Genomic DNA, 12,615 nt, shown 5'->3' with positions numbered 1-12,615 from the left:
ACGCATAGATACCAACTTTTAAGCATATCCAGATAGCAGGTGGGCCCCAAATCAAGGGTTTATGGGTTGATCTGTCCGTTGGGACACTTGCACAGGGATTGAACGGATGAAATTTGACGTGTACGGTTCATTTATGGTCTTCAGGCCACGTATGGAGTTTTGAACTGATCAGATGGTGGGAACCCTATGATCTTGCATTCTGGACACTTTTCAGGCCACTTGAGCTTCAATTTCTCAATTTTCTTGGATCCCTGGTGTGCAAATTTGTCGATCTTGGTCTCCTAGGGTCCGTCCCTTGCCTTGGTGATTCTGGAGCGTCAAATCCATGCATTTGATACTATTTTTCAGTCCACGCTCCTGTTTCCTCCTTGCAACAGAAACATGATTAAAATGAGATATTAAATGGTGCCATGTTCACAAATCTAGGCAACAACTGGGTCCGATATGCAATATTTGACCCTCAACACAACCCCCAACCAGCATTTTGCTAGTCCCGAGCAAAATATGCGAAAAGTAAGTTGAGAATTACAGAACAATTTCTATACACTCGAGAGATTTATGAAAAACAATTCAGATATTCGAATTCTAAGATTCATGAATGTTGGCATTACTTTCTCCTAAAATCAAACTCACGGTACTTCATAATCAAGCTCAAATATTAATCCATTAATTAGAATGATTCTAAATATTGAATTCCATGGATGTATAGTCTAATCTCGACTTGTCAACATTAAGATTCACCTCGATATTTAAGGATATCATTGGTAACAACTAAGAGAATTCACAATAACCCAACTTGGCTTACACATTATCTTTTTATTCTTTTAATTTTTGATTTTTTTTATTAGACGTAACGCAAAGAAGAGGGATCAGATCCTCACCTATAGGGAGCAAACCTATGGTAAAGACTGTTCACCCAACTTTTTCACATATCATTCATGGGGAATCGAATCCTCACCTATAGGGAGCAAACCTATGGTAAAGACTGTTCGTCCAATCCATTCAATTTTCCAAGTTGGTTCCTTTCATATTTAGTGATTACCAAGTTAATCCTTTAATATCGAACTGAAACCTTAATATACACGCGAGATGTGTCCTGCGAATTCATATCTCAATCAATGTTTACAATTTCTAGTAATGGATTAACGATTCAAACTTAGCTGTGAAATTTGATAGATAACTGAATCCAAGAGTCATAAAGTACCAACATCACGCATCTTGAAATTCTAAGTGCAAGATGGCCGTCCAAATCGCTTTGAATTCATATGAAATTCTAGAAAAATTTAAAAAAAAATTTCACAATTTCTGCTCAAGACTAAGAAAATACTGATTAGGTTACATAATCTCCCACCCCCAACCAAAAATCTACATTGTCCTCAATGTGAAAGAAATAAGCATGCGATGCACATGGGACAAAAAGTAAATGAGAAGTGATGGAAAGATAATACCTGGATGAAAGAATCAAGAGGCTTTCCAAAGATTTCTACGTAGGAGCGGTCAGCACAAGAGAGAAACCAACAGAAGTAAAATAAAATAACAAAAATACAATCCTACCTATACCACTTTCGTAGGTGCTCTCGATTGCATTTAGCCTATGCAATAAGCCTTTAAACCCCTAGGTTGCCCCTAGTGGACGAGTTGTAGTCTCGTGAGGGTTTGCGACAATGTTACCCACAAACATTGAACTAACTAACTAGGAAAATGAAATAGAATGAAAAGCTGGGTTGGCTCCCAGGAGCGCTAAGTTTACCGTCTATCCTAAAATAGCATAAATGAAACCTACCTATACCTCCATCAAACTAGGAGATCAATCCTGGTAGGTAAATCACGTATCAGCGACATGTCCTCTGAATCAAATTTCTCGACAAATGGTTTCAATCGATGTCCATTGACTTTAAACTCCTTGCCATTGTCGGGATCTCTTATCTCAACGGCCCCATGCGGAAAAACAGTGACAACAATATAAGGACCGGTCCAACGAGATCGAAGCTTACCCGGAAAGAGATGTAATCGAGAATTGTACAAAAGGACCTTCTGACCAGGCGTGAATGATTTTCGCGAAATGTGTTGGTCATGAAATGCTTTCATCTTGTCCTTGTAAATTCTCGAATTATCGTACGCATCATTCCGGATTTCTTCAAGTTCATTCAATTGAAGTTTAAGTAGCGAGCCAGCGTTATCCAGATTGAAATTTAGATTTTTGATCGCCCAGTATGCTTTATGTTCCAACTCCACAGGCAAGTGACAAGCTTTCCCATAGACAAGTCTAAAGGGAGACATTCCAATAGGGGTTTTAAAGGCAGTATGGTATGCCCATAAGGCATCGGTCAATCGGATTGACCAATCCTTACAGTCAGGGTTAACCGTTTTCTCTAAAATGTGTTTAATTTCCCTATTAGAAATCTCGGCTTGCCCACTTGTTTGTGGATGGTACGGGGTGCTCACCTTATGAGAGATACCGTATTTCTTCATTAAGCTCTCGAATGGTCTGTTACAAAAGTGTGAGCCCCCATCACTAATGATGGCTGGAGGCGTTCCGAATCGAGAAAGGATGTTTTCTTTTAGGAATTTAATGACCGTACGATGGTCATTCTTTCAACACGGAATCGCTTCGACCCATTTAGTGACATAATCCACGGCGAGCAAAATATACAGATTCCCAAACGATTGGGGGAATGGTCCCATGAAATCGATGCCCCAGCAATCAAATGCTTCAATGATAAGAATGGGATTCAAAGGCATCATATTTCGACGGGACAATGCTCCCAATTTCTGACAACGCTCACAAGCTTTGCAAAACTCATGAGTGTCCCTAAACATAGTGGGCCAGTAAAAGCCACACTGCAGAATCTTGGCCGTGGTCTTTTTAGCAGAAAAGTGACCACCACAGGCCTCGGTGAAAATTTTCTCTGATGCTCATCGTCCGGTACACATCTCCTTAGAATTTGGTCGGGCAATATTTAAATAAATAAGGATCATCCCGAAAAAAGTTGCGCACATCGGTGAAAATTTTCTTCTTATCTTGCGCGGTCCCACTATGTCGGTATGGCACTGTAGCAAGATAATTAGCAATATCGGAACCAAGGTGAATGGGAGACTCTGAACAGCTGTTCATCAGGGAACATGTCATTGATATGGGTTGCCTCAAGGAAATCAGAGGTATTAAGGCGAGAAAGGTGATCGGCCACTACGTTCTCTACTCCCTTTTTATCTTTAATTTCCAAATCAAATTCTTGGAGTAGAAGGATCCATCGTATCAAGCGGGGCTTAGAATCATTCTTAGAAAGAAGATACTTCAGTGCCGCATGATCTGTATAGATAATGATCTTGGATCCGATCAGGTAGGACCTAAATTTGTCTAAGGCGAACACTATGGCTAAGAGTTCCTTTTCCGTAGTCGAGTAGTTCACTTGGGCAGGATTTAGAGTCCTACTTGTGTAATGAATGACGTAGGGCTTCTTATCTTTTCTCTGGCCTAGGACCACCCCAAGAGCATAATCAGAAGCGTCGCACATAAGCTCAAAAGGAAAGCTCCAGTCGGGTGGCTGCATGATAGGTGCAGTGGTTAACGTGCCCTTAAGCTTGGTGAAAGCTTCCTGGCATTGCTCAGTCCACTCGTATGGAGCATCCTTTTGAAGAAGATTACATAAAGGACGAGAGAGGAGACTAAAGTCCTTTATGAATCGCCTGTAAAATCCTGCGTGTCCTAAGAAGGATCGCACGTCTCTGATGTTCTTGGGTGGAGGTAGGTTAGAGATAAGATCGATTTTTGCCTTATCTACCTCGATTCCTTTGGACGAGATGATATGCCCAAGGACAATTCCCTTTTGAACCATGAAATGGCACTTCTCCCAATTAAGTACCAAGTTCTTTTCTTCACATCTTTTCAGCACACATTTAAGACTTTCCAAGCACTTGCTGAAAGATGGACCATAAACAGAAAAATCGTCCATGAAAACCTCTAAATATTGCCCTACCATATCAGAAAAGATACTAAGCATACATCGCTGAAAGGTGGCAGGGGCATTACATAGTCCGAATGGCATCCTTCGATAGGCAAAGGTGCCGTAGGGACATGTAAATGTAGTCTTTTCCTGGTCTTCAAGGGCTATCTCTATCTGGTTGTAGCCCGAATACCCGTCAAGGAAACTGTAATAGGAATGACCAGCTAACCTTTCAAGGATCTGATTAATGAATGGTAAAGGAAAGTGGTCTTTCCTCGTGACGGTATTCAACTTCCTGTAGTCAATGCACATTCTCCAACCAGTAGTGACTCTAGTTGGCACGAGTTCATTATTAGCATTGGCTACGATGGTGATTCCGGACTTCTTAGGGACCACTTGAGTTGGACTCACCCATTGACTATCAGATATAGGGTATATAATACCCACATCCAATAGTTTAAGAACCTCGGCCTTAACCACTTCCTTCATATTTGGATTTAGTCTACGTTGTGGTTGCCGAGCGGTTTTTGCATTATCCTCAAGATATATGCGGTGAGTACAAATCGAGGGATCGATTCCCTTGAGGTCCGCTATCGTCCATCCCAGGGCTCCTTTATGCTCAATGAGAGTAGAATAAGCATACTCTCCTGTTCTTTCTCCAGGTAGGCAGAGATCACCACCGGGTATGTCTCATCTTGACCTAAATATGCATATTTCAAATCAGAGGGCAAAGGTTTTAGGTCAAGCTTCGGCGGCTTGAGGTTAGACGGTAGAGGCACTATATCAGTTTGTGGCAATTCTTCAAATTGTGGCCTCCACCGGTTAACTTCAAGTACCGGTGCAGTATCAAGCAAGGCACACATCTCCCTAATCATGTCATCATCAAAATCATGGGAGTGGGCCAGGCATGTCTCTAGATAGTCGGAGGATAAGGTTAGAGGTGTCGTATCTTCCACGAAAGAGTCAATCATGTTAATGTCATGGAAATCGTCATCATCCTCTGCGTTGCTGCCGTTATTGAAAAAAATGTTTGACTCCAATGTCAAATTTTCAAAAGACATAGTCATGATACCATTCCTGCAATTTATAATTGCATTTGACGTGGCAAGGAATGGGCGACCAAGAATGACGGGAATCTGAGTGCTCATGTTATTGATGGGTTCGGTGTCTAGGATGATAAAATCTACAGGGTAGTAAAATCTATCGACCTGGACTAACACATCCTCAATTATCCCTCTTGGTACACGAACAGAGCGATCAATAAGTTGTAGTGTGGTTAGGGTGGGTTTTAATTCACCCAAACCTAACTGTTTGTATACCGAGTAGGGAATCAAATTGACGCTCGCTCCTAAGTCAAGAAGTGTGTGATCAATTCGATGGTTCCCGATTACACATGATATGGTTGGGCTACCGGGATCCTTGAATTTCTGCGGCACGTCTTGCTTCAGGATGGCACTCACTTTCTCAGTCAAGAAGATTTTCTTTTGAATAATTTTCCGTCTTTTGGTCGTGCATAAGTCTTTCAGGAATTTGGCATATGAAGGTATCTGTTTAACGACATCAAGTAGAGGAATGTTGACTTTCACTTGTTTCAACACCTCTAGGATATCCTGAGAGTTAGAAAGAGGTTTTGGTGAAACCAACCGTTGGGGGAATGGAGCAACTGGCTTCTCTAGAAGTTTCGGTTCTACTTTTTGTGGGGCATCACTGGATCCATCATTGTTGTCCTCTTCTGGTTCTTGAGGCTTTTCGGGCCTAACCGGAAGAGTTTTATCAATTATCTTCCCACTCCTAAGAGTGGTGATGGATTTAGCATGCCCCATCTGATTTGAAGAGCTGGGATCACTATTCTCGTACTGCGGTTTAGGATTGGGGAGAGGTTGTGCAGGAAGCATCCCCTTTTCTATAACCGTCATACGAGAATCTATCTTTTGCATAAAATCTGTAATTCCCCGCATTGCTTGAGCCAGCTCTTATATGGGATTTTGAACCGGTTCCTCTTGAGGTTTCACTTGATTTGGATTTTGATTGAAGAAACCTGGAGGGGTAGCCGTTTGTCCATTCCTCCAACTAAAGTTTGGATGATTTTTCCAGCCAGGATTGCATGTATTGGAATTAGGTCCACTAAAAGGTCTTTGATAATTATTTACGGCATTGGCTTGTTCATTCAACACTCCTCGAAAGGCAGGTATTGTAGGACAGTTTTCAGTTGTGTGAATGTTGCAATCACAGATGCCGCAAACAATTTCATTGACCTTATCCTTCTTTCCTTCCATGGCCTCAACTTTCCTTATAAGAGTGGTCACTTTACACTTGAGATCATCCTCTTCTTTCAAGAGATATAATCCACCTCTCTCCTTTAATTGAGTCGGCCTAGACGTGGTGTTCGCATTGGGTAATAGTCCCATGATTGTGTTTTTTCAGTGAGACTATCGAGGTAATCCCATACCTCGTCAACATCTTTATTGATGAACTCTCCATTACACATTGTCTCGACCATTTGGCGCATGGAAGATGTCAATCCATCATAGAAAAAATTTGTAATGCGCCACGTTTCAAATCCGTGTTGTGGGCATGAACTGACCAAATCTTTGAACCTTTCTCAACATTGGAAGAATGTTTCATCTTCCTTTTGGGCAAAGTTCATGATTGCTTTTCTGAGGGTAATCGTTTTATGATGTGGGAAGAATTTTTTTATGAATTCCCTCTGCATGTCGTTCCATGTGCCAATGGATCTAGGATGCAGTGAATGTAACCACGTCTTAGCTTTCTCTTTTAAGGAAAAAGGAAAGAGTTTCAGCCTAACCGTATCCTCAGATACATTAGGAAAACATAATGTAGCCATAATCTCATCGAACTCTTTCAAATGTAAATATGGGCTTTCTGATTCAAGTCCATGGAATTTGGGAAGGAGTTGGATAACTCCTAGCTTGATGTCCATTTGTCCTGTGTTTTCAGGAAAAATCATGCATGAGGGCGTACTCACTCCCGCCGGTTGTAGAAAATCTCGTAAAGTACGAGGCGGGGGTGCCTGTTGCACCTCATTCTCCTCTTGGATCTCCTCCACCCTGGGTGGAATTGGAGGAGGTTGGTCTTCAGCCATAACTTCAGTTAACTCAGGGGATTTCAAGCGGTGTCTAGTCCTGCGATGGATAGTCAACCCCTCAACCAGTCCTCCTTCAGTCAAGAGACGTCGAGTGTTGTCACGGGCCCACTTGGGCATGAAAACACTCGCAGCCCTTAATTAAAAACCTAATCCTAAGAAAGGGAAAGAAAATCTAGAAAGAAAGAGAGAGTTGGAAAGAAATTACCAAATTGGAGTCCTAAGTTAAAAACCTGCAAAATAAAACAAAAATAAGTTAGATTCTAAAAATAGAAGAATGATCCTTTAAAAGAAAGGTAGTAGTAAACTAATTTCTAAAAGAAAGTAGAAACTTCTAAAATAAATTAGGAAAGTCTAAACTAGAAAGTAAATTACTAAAAGAGAACTGAAAAATAGGAAGTAGAGAAGGAGTGTACTGAATTAGAGATTTCTATCTTAAAGGCCTACAAAATAGGAAGGTTAGTTTCTAAAAAAAAAAAAAATTCTAAAAATAAATTAGGAAACAAATTAGATTCTAAAATTAGAAAGTTACTAAAAATAAAAGTAGAAAATTAATTAAGAAATAACCTAGTTCTAAGAATAAACTATTTCCTACAGATGGGAGGATACTAGAATTAGAAAATTTATAAAATTCAAATCCTAATTCTACAAATAGAAAAAGTATAAGAATTAGAAAAGGATTACCAATTTAGAAGTTTATGTCAGGATCCTACAAAACATGGAAACAAGTTAGTTTCTAAGAATAAAATAAAATAAAAACTTTTAGCCTAAAGTTAGTAAATTCCTAATCCTAACCTAATTCTAAAACTAATTAATTTCAGAGAATCGTAACCGTCAATCCCTGGCAACGGCGCCAAAAACTTGTTTACTCCCCAAGTATAGGGTTGTGATGTAGTAATAAACTCGGTAAGACCGAGGTCGAATCCACAGGGACTGATTCCTGTACGTTATCTGAAACCAAGTAGAACTAGAACCAGACTAAGATGTGATCTAAACCAGATAGAATTTAAGAAATAATTGTGGAATAATTATTAAAACTTTAAGGAATTCAGAGGAAGGAAACTAGGGATTCAGAGGATCCACTTGTAGAGATCAGGGAGATCTTATGCCTGCATCAAGGATTATGGAATTCAAACTGAACTTACTTGATTTGGTTTTCAAGAGATGAAAGGTATATGAATTAGAATGGATTCCATCACCAAACCATGCCCAGGAGACAAAGTAAACAATAGAATTAAACTAATTACCAACCAATCAACAATGTATAAAGATCAGGAAGGTACTGTCATCCTACCATGCCCATGGGACAATGATGAACAACAGGGCTTCCTGACTTCATAAATATAAAAAGAGGAAAGAAATATTCAAAGCCATTGCAAACCCATTGTAATTTCTGTCACAACAGACCATTAAAGACTAATAAAAATATTCCTTATAATAATCAACTAAATCAAATTAAGTTCAGAAATTTAATCTACTTGCATGGAATAGACTCTCCCATCTCGCTACAGGCTTCACCTCTTAGCCCTAGCTAAGAGGTTTAGCCACACATGATATGGGCTAAATTCTAATTAAAAGAAAGAAGAAGAAGAAGAAGAAGAAGAAAAGGAAGAAGAAAGAAAAAACCGGATCAGCTCCCACATCCAGCAGTCCCAAAACCGAGCCGCTGCTTCCACGAAAAGCCCAGCTTCAATCCAACTCCCAGCCGTGCCTCAACTGACGTGCAGCAGCCACGTTGGCTTCTCTCTTTCTCTCCCTGCTTCAGCCCAACTCCCAGCCGTTGATGCCAGCCACGTCCACCTCCTTTTTTTTTCCGTCCTCCCTCCTTTTCTTCTCTTATAGAACTCGTCGAAGAAGGACTTCCGCACTCCCTGCGGAAGTTTCACGAGCCGGAAGCAGTCAAGCAAATCCCGCTGTTGCTCTGATCTTACGCAAGGAGTGCTTGCGTTCGGCCCGCGTTTGGTGCGGTTTGGCCAACCATTTTGATGATCTGACTTCTTGGGCGTGGTTATATCAGACCTTGCACAGGATTGGACGGTCTGGATCATGCATCCGACCATCATCATGGATGCATAATGGCCCGAGAAAGCCGGGCGGCTTCCGGTTTTCACGGACATACGCAAGCAGAGCAGGCGCTGGTGCGTGGTGGGGCCCACTTTACTGGTGTTTTTGGAAATCCATGCCGTCCATTGAGCTTGCAGTCGAATTTCGGTGCAGAGGGAGATGTTTTTTTCTTCCGATACTGCGGCCCATTGACGCTGTTCTTCAGCCGTCCGACCAGCGTTTGGACTCCTTGCATATGTACTGCTTTCATGAAAATCGGACCGTAGATCAGTGTGCGGTCGGTTTGACCTCCTGATCACATTGAACGGTGCGGATCATGAGAACGCATGCTGATATTGGCCCACCTACAAAGCCAGTTGCGAATCAGCGTCTCCGCTTCCTTGGTAAACACGGACGTCGGGTCAGCGCCTGCTGACCGACTCCGTCCGTTCGATGCACGGCGAGTGCATGATTCCTCTGTACGCCACTCGCATACAATGGACCCCACCTTGCTGTATATGCAAAATCCAATCCATCCATCCATTTTGTCAACTCATTTAACGCGTAGATACCAACTTTTAAGCATATCCAGATAGCAGGTGGACCCCAAATCAAGGGTTTACGGGCTGATCTGTCCGTTGGGACACTTGCACAGGGATTGAACGGATGAAATTTGACGTGTACGGTTCATTTATGGTCTTCAGGCCACGTATGGAGTTTTGAACTCATAAGATGGTGGGAACCCTATGATCTTGCATTCTGGACACTTTTCAGGCCACTTGAGCTTCAATTTCTTGATTTTCTTGGATCCCTGGCGTGCAAATTTGTCGATCTTGGTCTCCTAGGGTCCGTCCCTTGCCTTGGTGATTCTGGAGCGTCAAATCCATGCATTTGATACTATTTTTCAGTCCACGCTCCTGATTCCTCCTTGCAACAGAAACATGATTAAAATGAGATATTAAATGGTGCCATGTTCACAAATCTAGGCAACAACTGGGTTCGATATGCAATATTTGACCCTCAACATCATGTCATTCGGACTGACCAATGCGCCTACTGTATTTATGCAGCTGATGAACGAGGTCTTCCAGCCCTTCCTCGATCAGTTCATGATAGTGTTTATTGATGACATTCTTGTATATTCGAGGACCTGGGAGGACCATGTAGAGCACTTACAGATTGTGCTTGAGACCCTCTACGCCCATCAACTGTATGCGAAGTTGGAGAAGTGCGAGTTCTGGCAGGAGGATGTGAAGTTCCTTGGTCACGTGGTGATGAGGGAGAGTGTCGTTGTGGACCCCTCGAAGGTTGATGCAGTGCGTCAGTGGGGCCAGCCCATGAACGTGTTCCAGATTCGTAGCTTCCTTGGTCTAGCTGGATATTATCGACGATTCATCAAGGGTTTCTCCCCTATTGCAACACCGCTGACTCGGTTGATGCGGAAGGGCATTGTGTTTGTCTGGAGTGACGCCTACGAGGAGGCATTTATGGAGTTGAAGGACCACCTCACGTCTGCTCCTATTCTCACTCTTCTTGATGGGAGTGATGGTTTTATTATATTTACTAATGCCCCTAGAGTTGGCTTGGGTGCTGTCGTGATGTAGCACGGGAAGCCAGTGGTGTATGCCTCGCTCCAGCTCAAGGTCCACGAGCTGAACTACCTCACCCATGATCTGGAGCTAGAAGCAGTTTTCTTTGCACTAAAGGTGTGGAGGTATTATCTTTATGGGATTAGGTTCGAGCTCTTCCTAGACCACAAGAGCTTGAAGTGTTTGTTCTCACAGTCTGAGTTGAACATGCGACAGAGGTGATGGATGAAGCTGTTGAAAGATTATGATTTCAACCTTCAGTACCACCCAGGTAAGGCGAACGTGGTGGTGGACATGCTAAACCTTCAGTCATGAGGCCTGGTGGCACAAATGATGGTTCGACAGTGGCAGATGCTCAAGGATGTTTTAGAATTTGACTTTGAGTTTGGTCTGCAGTCTTCCATGGTTCAGCTTTCGAGCTGGTCGATTTGATCCTCTTTGATTGCTAGGGTGATCGAGGCTTAACAAACGGCTGAGTCACTTCAGAAGTATTGAGCAGAGGCAGCATCCGTGGAGCAGCCAGATTGGCAAATTGGTTCTAATGATGGATTACACTGCAGAGGCCGATTGTGTGTCCCAGACGTGCCAGAGTTGCATCGTGATATATGATCAAGGCACATCGATCGAGACTTACTATTCATCCGGGCTCCACGAAGATGTATAGAGATATGAGGAGGTAGTATTTTTAACTAAGGATGAAATGCCAGATTGCTAGCTTCGTGGCCGAGTGTGACACTTACCAGCATGTCAAGGTTGATCACCCCTGGTCCTTTGCAGCCGTTGAGTGTTCCAGTGTGGAAATGGGAGCATGTGTCGACGGATTTCACCACAAGTTTGTCGAGGACTCAGCGTGGTCATGATACCATCTGGGTTGTCGTTGATCGTCTGACGAAGTTGGTGCATTTTATTCTGATGCATGCTTCTTGGACTATGGATCGGCTGGCGAAGATCTTCATTGAGGAGATAATGAGACTGCACGACATCCCAATTTCGATCGTTTCTGACCGAGACTCCAGATTTATGTCTCAATTTTGGAGGAGTTTCCAGCAAGCAGTGGGGACAACTTTGCATCTCAGCACCACTTATCATCCGCAAACGGATGGGCAGACCAAAAGGGTCAACCAGATCCTTGAAGATATGCTCAGAGCTTATGTGACTGACTTTACGGGCAGTTGGGATGAGCATTTACGCCTCGCCGAGTTCATGTACAACAATAGCTATTAGGTGACTATTAGCATGGCTCCTTTCGAGGCACTCTATGGTAGACCGTGCAGATTTCCTAGCTGTTGGACCGAGGTTGGAGAGCATCATCTCCTAAGTCCCGAGCTTGTGCTGCAGAAGTCGAAGATTATTGATGTTATTAGGCACAGGATGCGGATAACTCAGAGCCGACAGAAGAGTTTTGCTGATTGTTGACATTGAGCTCTTGAGTTTGCAATTGGGGACATGGTATATCTCAAGGTCTCGCCTATGAAAGGCGTGGTTCGATTTGGTGTGAAGGGCAAGCTTGTCCCGAGATTCATTGGACCTTTTAAGAATACCGAGTGTGTGGGCATTGTGGCCTACAGGCTTGCCTTACCTTCTGAGTTGTCCGTGATCCATGATGTGTTTCATATTTCTATGTTGCAAAAGTGTGGGTTGGGCATCATTTCAGTGATTGATTGGTAGCCCCTTGAGGTCCGTGAGGATGCTTCCTACATTAAGTAGCCAATTTGTATCCTTGATTGGAAGGAGCAGGTTCTCAAGACCAAGGTTATTCCCCTGGTGAAGGTGCAGTGGGGTTATCATTAAGAGGCCGAGGCGTCTTAGGAACGTGAGGCTGAGATTAAAGAGCGTTATCCTCATTTATTTGATGATTGATTGATGTATGATTATTTTTATTACCTTCTCTTTGATGATTGTTATATGATGGTGGTGTTCTACCTTGCATTTTATC

The 12,615-nt window shown here is 42.6% G+C and overlaps 1 non-coding gene across 1 annotated transcript; it reads left to right on the top strand.

Annotated features, from left to right (window-relative positions):
• Nucleotides 1-6,502: 6,502 nt before the first annotated feature.
• Nucleotides 6,503-6,609, top strand: LOC131252260 (small nucleolar RNA R71). Its single transcript, XR_009174294.1, has one exon. It is a non-coding gene; the product is annotated as a small nucleolar RNA R71 (small nucleolar RNA).
• Nucleotides 6,610-12,615: the final 6,006 nt, after the last annotated feature.

Source organism: Magnolia sinica, chromosome 7 (genome assembly GCF_029962835.1).
Source record: "Magnolia sinica isolate HGM2019 chromosome 7, MsV1, whole genome shotgun sequence".
Taxonomy (NCBI): domain Eukaryota; kingdom Viridiplantae; phylum Streptophyta; class Magnoliopsida; order Magnoliales; family Magnoliaceae; genus Magnolia; species Magnolia sinica.
The sequence above is the reverse complement of the archived record's forward strand: the minus strand, read 5'-3'. Positions and strand labels throughout refer to the sequence as shown.